Source organism: Ochotona curzoniae, unplaced genomic scaffold (assembly GCF_017591425.1).
Source record: "Ochotona curzoniae isolate NIBS_2020 unplaced genomic scaffold, NIBS_Ocur_1.0 contig_1274, whole genome shotgun sequence".
In the NCBI taxonomy this organism is placed as follows: domain Eukaryota; kingdom Metazoa; phylum Chordata; class Mammalia; order Lagomorpha; family Ochotonidae; genus Ochotona; species Ochotona curzoniae.
The window spans coordinates 29,546,632-29,554,388 of NW_024465023.1; the positions used below are offsets into that span (position 1 = coordinate 29,546,632).

General features: G+C 49.4%; 1 long non-coding RNA gene across 1 annotated transcript; it reads left to right on the forward strand.

Annotated features, from left to right (window-relative positions):
• The first annotated feature begins 2,552 nt into the window (after positions 1 to 2,552).
• LOC121170789 lies at positions 2,553 to 3,136 on the forward strand. Its single transcript, XR_005886055.1, has 3 exons — positions 2,553 to 2,753; positions 2,907 to 2,948; positions 3,053 to 3,136. It is a non-coding gene; the product is annotated as an uncharacterized LOC121170789 (long non-coding RNA).
• Positions 3,137 to 7,757: the final 4,621 nt, after the last annotated feature.

A 7,757-nucleotide genomic window follows, 5' to 3' on the forward strand; every position in this document is an offset into this window, starting at 1 on the left:
GAGCAGCTGAGAAATTCCGTCTTTCCAGGACAAGGCAAGAAAAGGTTGCTGTAGCCCCCTCCAATGGCACATTTGACTAAGAGAAAATTTCATGTTCCTCACCGTCTTTGAGCCTAGTTTGGGGAGCTGGCAGAACTCTGGACAATTAACTTTACTCTGAGAAACCACATTGCGTCCTTCACCTCTCCCTCCCAACACATCAGACTTGATTTGCACTGGTGGGGTCACAGATCAATTTTGTCCTCACTTGAGGAAGGGCAGGCAGTCCTGCTGCTCACACTATGAGTAAGCTTGCAGTGCCACTTTAGAGAAGGGAAACCGGAGGGCATGTTCAGGTCAGGCTAAGATATCAACTCACATGGGAGACCTAGGTTGCACTAAATAGCATCACCTGCTACCCATTGGCACTCACAAAAGCTGGGGCTAGGAGTCATGCCTGGCTGGACCACGCTGAAGTACCTGTCCATGAGTGTCAGAGCAGGAGGTGGGTCACATCAGGCTAGGCCACAGCACCTATTAAAACATGAAAGAACCGGATCTGTACCTGCAGCACCCGATAATTCATGTGGAGAGCTGGGGTGGTAACAGGCTGAGCCCGGCTAAACCACAGAATTCATCTGACAGGAGCCCACCTGACACTTGTGGGGACTGAGCCTGGGAGAAGGCTGAATGGAGTCAGGCTACAGCACCCACTGGCACACGCATGGGCCAGGAACTGAGGGTAGGCCATGCCAAGCAGAGGCATTGCCTCTGCTGGTATGCATGAGATCCAGGTTTGGGAACAGACCTGGCAGGGGGACATGGGGAACTCCCCTACTAGTTCACAGCTCCCTCTGGGAAACACAAGAGCTGAGGCTGGGAGCAGGCCAGGCAAGGCAAGGCTGCAGTACCCATCAGCGTTTATGTGGACTGGGTCTGGAGACAGGCCAGGTTGGCCAGGCCTTAGCACCTGCTGACAAGGACAAGAACTAGGACGGGGGTAGACCACTCAGGGCTGGGCTAGGCTGCAACACTCAGCAATGAGTGCTTAGTCAAAGCACCTGACAGAACATGCAAGAACCCATGCTTGGAATAGGTCTGGTAGGGAAACTCTGGGGACTCCCCTGCTACGCTGAAGCTCCCACTGGGGAGAGTGAGAGCCAGGGCTGCGAGCAGACCAGATTCATAAGGATGCAGCACCCATTAGCATGTATGTGGGCTAGGTCTGTGGGTGAGCCAAACTGGGCTGGGCTCCATCACCCACTGATGTTCATGAGAGCCAGAACGGGTGTAGCATAGGCCGGGCTAGACTGTGGCACCTGCCGAGTCATGTGATAGCCAGGTCATGGGGTGGGTCAGGCTGAGCTAAGCTGTAGCACCCGGCAGTAGGAGCCAAAATGGGTGTGGGCCAGTTGGGTTGGGCTCAGTACCCACCAGTTTTTGCCAGCACTGGAGGCCAGCCATATCAGTCTAAGCAGCAGCACCTGATGACACACGCGTCATCGGGCTGGGATCCGGACCTGGTGGGGAAACTTAGGAACTTCCCTGCTAGACCCAAGTCCAGCTGGTGGGCACAAGATCTGGGGTATGAAGCACACTAGGCCAGGCTGAGCAGCAGCAGCAGTTGGCACATGTGTAAGCTGGTTCTAGGGGCAAACCAGGCAGGGTTAGTCCACAGCGCACACTGGCATGTGTGTAAGCCAGGACAGGGTATGGGCCAGACTAAGTTGGACCGCAATACCCGCCAGTTCACATACGAGCTGGGGGTGTGCCAGGCTGGGCTACGCTGCAGCACCCACCGGCGAGAGCTGGGGCTGTCACAGAAACAATACATGGAGGATGTATCATTACTATGCTGAGGTCCTCGCGTAAGGAAAGTGATGGCCAGTTACTCAGAGGACTGTAACTGAGGAAAGGAAAACACCAAACAATTCTAGGAATACTAAAAAACCATGCGTGAGGAGACATTGATGCTGATGATTCAAGGTGTCATAATGAGCGTGGAGCAGGAGGTATAGAAGGAGGCTGAGATAGAGGCAGGTGCACAGGGAGCTCACTAGGTCCTTGGACCAACTGACACATATGTTCCCTACTCACAATCTCACACCAAAGGAGGAAAAGCTCCTGGTTTCCATTTAGGATTCCAACCCAGCGTGGCCACTGGGCTGTGGGAGGTGCCAGATCTAATTGCCAAGGATGTGGACGAGGAGAGAGGAAGTCTCTCTCTCTCTCTCTCTCTCTCTCTCTCTCTCTCTCTCCATGTTCCCATGGGGAAGAAAACCAAAGAGGCCTGCCTCTGAATGCTTTCATGAATTTACAGCAAGAGGGGGATTTTTTTTTTCAGCCAAGGTCCATTTGTATATTTACAAAATCATTTGCAAATGATATACACACAAAATTATCAACTGAAAACATGAGGTTGCCACAGATTTATTAAATTTTAAGTCCCTCCTGAAGTTGCCTTGGCTGGGCCAGATCAAATGATTTCAACCAGAGGTTCCACACACCTGACCTACAACTAGAGGCGAGCATAAGGGGAAACGCATGGTCTGAGCTACGGGCGCACTTTGCCCAAGAGTTCCAGAGACCTCCTTCTTTAGCATGCTTAGAGCTATTGCATGTGTTTCCCTGAAGTGCTGCTTGCTGTGATGTATGTGGCTTTTCCTGTGTTGACTTACTTTTGAATGTGCTAAATGGTCCTGGTATGACCCGACATTTGAGAACGACTGGTCTGTTTTGTTCCCATTTAGAAGATGTCTCTGCAAGGAACTCAGGTGATGGATGGGTGGGTCTGCCCCAGGCTGTGTGGATGGGCTGGAGGGGTTGTAGGTGGCAGGGCCAGGTGGTCCTTTCCCTCCTCCTTGGGGGCATGGGACCAGGTTTCCACAGGCTAACATCTGAAGGGCCGTGTTGTGTGTCTGTTTCAGAGGCCATGAGTTCCCTCACTGAGAAGTTTCAGAGGCTGTAACGTGAGTGTCGTACATTGCACACCCCTTGCCACAACCCTGGCATTTAGGAGGCATGTGGGCAGGCCTTGCAGGTATATCCTTGCCCTGACTGCTCTGCTTCACAGGTGGAATCCAGCATCTTCTACCGCACAGGCAGCTGCTACATTGGAGCCCAGGATGTGTGGCCCAGCTACTGCCCTCCAGTTTCTTCCCACCCACAGCTTCCTCTGTCCCTGCATTTGTCTCCTTTCCCGCCCCAGTTCACTGCAGTTTCAAATTACGCTGCCGTGCCAGCATTGTGGCATAGCTTATTAAGCCTCTGCCTGCAAGCCCAGCATTTCATATGATCACCAGTTCATGATTTGGGCTGCTCCACTTCCAATCCTGCTCCTTGCTAATGTTCCTGGGAAAGTACTGGAAAACAGCCTAATCCTTGATTCCCTGAACCCAAATAGGAGACCCTAGGAAAGCTTCAGGATTCTGGCATTTCACAACATCTGCCATGTTGTGATGGATCCAGAAGACCCTCACCAGAGGTTAAACAGATGGAACCACCCAATCTCAGACTTTTCAGCCTCCAGAAGTGTGAGCTAAATAAACCTCTTTCCATTGTAAGTTACAGGTGTCTTCTTTTAGACACAAAAATCAAATTAAGACATTTGCTGAATCATAATCCTTCCTCATCATAACACATTATCTTGGTATATCCTACAATTTCTAGGATAAATAAGTGTCTCCTGGGGCTGGAGCAATAGCCTAGTGGCTAAATCCTCACCTTGCAAGCACCTGGATCCCATACAGGCACCAGTTCATTTCCCAGCTGCTCCACTTCCCATCCATCTCCTTGCTTGTGGCCTGGGAAAAAAGTGGAGGACAGCCCAAAGCCTTGGGATCCTGCACCCGTGTGGGAGACCCGGAAGAAGCTCCTGGCTCCTGACTTCGGGTCAGTTCAGCCCTGGCTGTTGCAGCCACTTGAGGAGTGAACCAGTGGACAGAAGACCTCTATGTACCATCCTCCCTCTGTAAATCTGCCTTTCCAATAAAAATAAATAAATCTTTAAGTTAAAAAATCTCATGCAATTGTCTCACAGCAAGTCCTTCAAGTTGGAATTTTGTGATTATTCTCATGTATAATTTCAGGTTGATTGTGCTCATCAGCCACACCACGTGGAGATAGAGTGTCCTCCTCAGTGCCCGTCATTGGTTCATTGGCGGGTTTTTATTTGTTTGTTTATGTCAGGCTCTTCCCCAGCTGTGGTGTTTGTTTGAATGTGTGATCAGAGTGCTGACCATTCTCTGCCACTGAATAAACACCATTTCGGGGGTGTGTTCATCATTCTGGGTGATTTCCAATTTTTCCTGCTGCAAGAATACTTTCCTTTTATTGTTTTACCAATTTCAGCATAATTTAACCAATTTTATTATTTATCCAGATCTTATTTTCCATTCTTCCTGCTGTGTGATTGCTTCTTTCCCTGATTTTTACTTTTGTCCTTTTTTTTTTCTTCCTTCTGTTTGCCTTGACTTTCCGTTGCTCTACTTTTTCTAACTTCTTGCTGATTTTCAGTGATCGCACTTTAATTGCACTCCTCGGCCTGCCACGCGTCCCTGTCGGTACTCCGCTACTTGCATCAACAAAAGTTAAAGGGAGGCATTTTTATAATGACCCAGTTCCAATTATGATAGCAATACAGCATATCACTTTCCTAGGTCTGAGACAATAAATTGTAGACTGTTCACACAATAGAATATTAGTGTAGCCATGAAAACATAGGCAGAATCACTACACAGAGCAATAGTTAGGAATCTTATAACTTGGAGTGAAAGAAACAAGATACAGTACGAGAATATTTAATCATTTCACTCACATAACTACCAATAGCAGACATTACTATCCTATATCACGCAAGGATGCACAGCTGGGATAATAAATCAAGGAAAGGATGATCATAAGTAAGGAGGTGTGTTTCCTTCTGGAGCAGAAATGCAAGATCAAGCAGGGCTACCCCAAGAACGACAGGTGACAGGGTAATGCTCTTTGTGGGGGCATGAGGAGTTCTACGCAGAAACATTGGCCAATCACTTCTCAGAGTTCACATATGTGCATGTCACATACATCATAAATGAAGAAAGAATAGTACTAAAAAAATGACATAAGGTTCGGCCGTGGGGCTGGGGCGAAAGGAGCCTCCCCAAGCTGGCTGCTGCAGAGGGTGCCCCAGCCAGGCCGGACCAAATGCTGGGGACTCAGGCCATGGTCCCTGCTGCCACGTGGTGACCAAGTCCTAGAAGATTCCAGCCCCGAGAGAGACTTCTTCCCTCAGGGTAAGTACACCATGAGGGAAGCTTGGGGACTGGATTAAGGCCCAGGCTCCGCCTGCCGCTATCATCTGGTGGCAGAAAGAGCCAGGGCACTGTTTGGTTGTGGGGTTGGGGCGAAATGAGCCTCCTGCAGTGTGGCTCCTGCAGGGGGTGCCACAGCCAGGCCGGACTCAATGCTTGGGACTCAAGACATGGTCACTGCTGCCAAGTGGTGAGAAAGTCCTAGGCTTTGGGCGGACAGTGCACCAATTTGGGCACAAGCTCTGCCTGCTGGTCATCTGGTGGCAAGCTCTGGAGGTTTTAGGGCATGTAATTGCTGCCTAAGGGACATCATGGAAAAGCCCAGGGCGAGTGCAGGTGAGAGATGAATCCTGTGTGACTCCCAGTGACGGGGTCACGGAAATTTCTGGCAAGTGTGGGGACTGAGACGTGGTGGTTTGGAGGGGAGAGTTCATAGAATCTATTTGGGCCACACTGATGCACCAGCCCACATGGGGATCATGAGATGGGCTGTTAGTGCAGAGCATCACTGACTGCCACACACCAGTCCACACGAAAGCTATGGCTGGGGGCCTGTCTAGCAGGGCTAGGTCCCCGCACCTGACTGAGTGGTGGAACAGGGAATGGGTCACACTCAGCAGGGTCAAGACACTAACCAGCATGTGAGAGAATCAGGTCTGAGGGTAGATTCTGTGGGGAAAGTGTGGGCCCAACCCTGAGGAAATACAAGTCCCGCTGCTTAGCTCACAAGTTCAGGTGGTAATGGGCTGAGCTAGGTGTGACCATGGAACCTGCCCTCACTTACAGGTAAAGGAACTGACAACAGTCTAGGCAGGTCAAGGCAGCAGCACCTAAATGTGCATCCTAAAACAGGATGTGGCGTGGGCCGGGCTGCAACTGGAAGGGGGTAGATCAGGCAGGGCCAAGCAAAAAAAATCAGGCTGGAGCACAGGTCATGCCGAGCTAGGCTGTTACACCGACTGGTCTGCATGAACCAGGGTCTAAGAACCTGCCTGAAATTTTATGCAATATTTCAAAAGAGACTTGTGGATTTCTGGGCTGTTTTATCACGTCCCAGAATACAATGACATAGAATGGATACATTCTGCTGTTTTGAATCGTAATACCTACATGTGACCAGCTGAGGGCAGCAACGGCACTGCTGGATGGCAAGCGAGTGGCAGCCGCTCCAGATTCAGCCGTTGAGTTCATCCTGTACTGTCTGCTGCTGGACTGAGGGTTATTTGCACTCGTTATAGACTGCTGTGTTACTCCACTGCACTGCTTGCCCCTCCGATAACTCAAAAACGACCTTCCCTCCCCTCTCCCGCTGTTTCCCCAGCAGCAACTTTTCTTCCTCCCAGGCACAAATTGAAACCACTGAGGTGTTGCCCCGGCCTCTATTTGAGCCCCAACAGGCAATCAACAAATGATGCACACAGCTTTTCAAGGACTTCTTGTTTGTGGGGAGCAAAGCTAGGAGAATATTCTGAAATGTCAGCCCCAGACCGCAGTTAAAATGAAGTGAAAATGATTCTCAGTGCCTAAAGATAAATCACCTTTCTGTTACCATGACTGCTCCATTCGTGACCCTTCGTTGAGAAGCCTTGCTGCTGTAAACCATCTGCCATACTGAAGGATGGGCGTGAAACAGAAACAAAGCAATTCCATTATGTGGAAACATTGCTATAAATGACAACTTAAGTAGTTCAAGGGTCTTAGCAGGTTCTTCTTTGGGAACTTTTCACCCTTTTGAACATCCTTTTAAGCTGCATCTTTATTGCTAAATCTGTTGACTCCTGGGATACATTTTGGAAAACAAATGTTTGCCATCACTATAGGACACAAATGCCTGATGTGCTTTCCCCCTCCCCTCCCCATGTTTCCTGCACTAGAATCGTGGAAGTGGAGAAGGTTAGAGATAAAAGAACTCTTGGGGAAAAGAGTTATTTTAGTTCTAATAGGCCAACATATGCACAGTGCGCAGGTGAGGGGTCTGAGGCTCAGTGGCACTGTGCCATGTAAGGAGTATCAAGCAGGGCCAGGCACGGTAGCCTAGTGGCAAAAGTCCTCACCTTGCAAGCACCGGGATCCCATATGTGTGCTGGTTCTAATCCCGGCTGCTTCACTTCCTATCTAGCTCCCTGCCTGTGACCTGGGAAAACAGTAGAGGACAGCCCAAAGCCTTGGGACCCTGCACCCATGTGGGAAACCCAGGAGAAGCTCCTGGCTCCTGGCTTCAAATTGGATCTGTTCTGGCCATTGTGATCATTTGGGGAGTGAATCAGTGGACAGAAAATCTTCCTCTCTGTCTCTCCTCCCCCCCCCATATATATATATTATTATATTTATATATTATATATATAAAACATATACATCTTTTTTTAAAAGAAGAAGACAGTATTGAGATGGATGTGAAGACTCTACATTAAAAATAGAGAGTATCAAACAGTTCAAGGCCAGGTCCTCTGTCTCTATTTTGTATGTTAACAATGCCTTGGCCAAAAG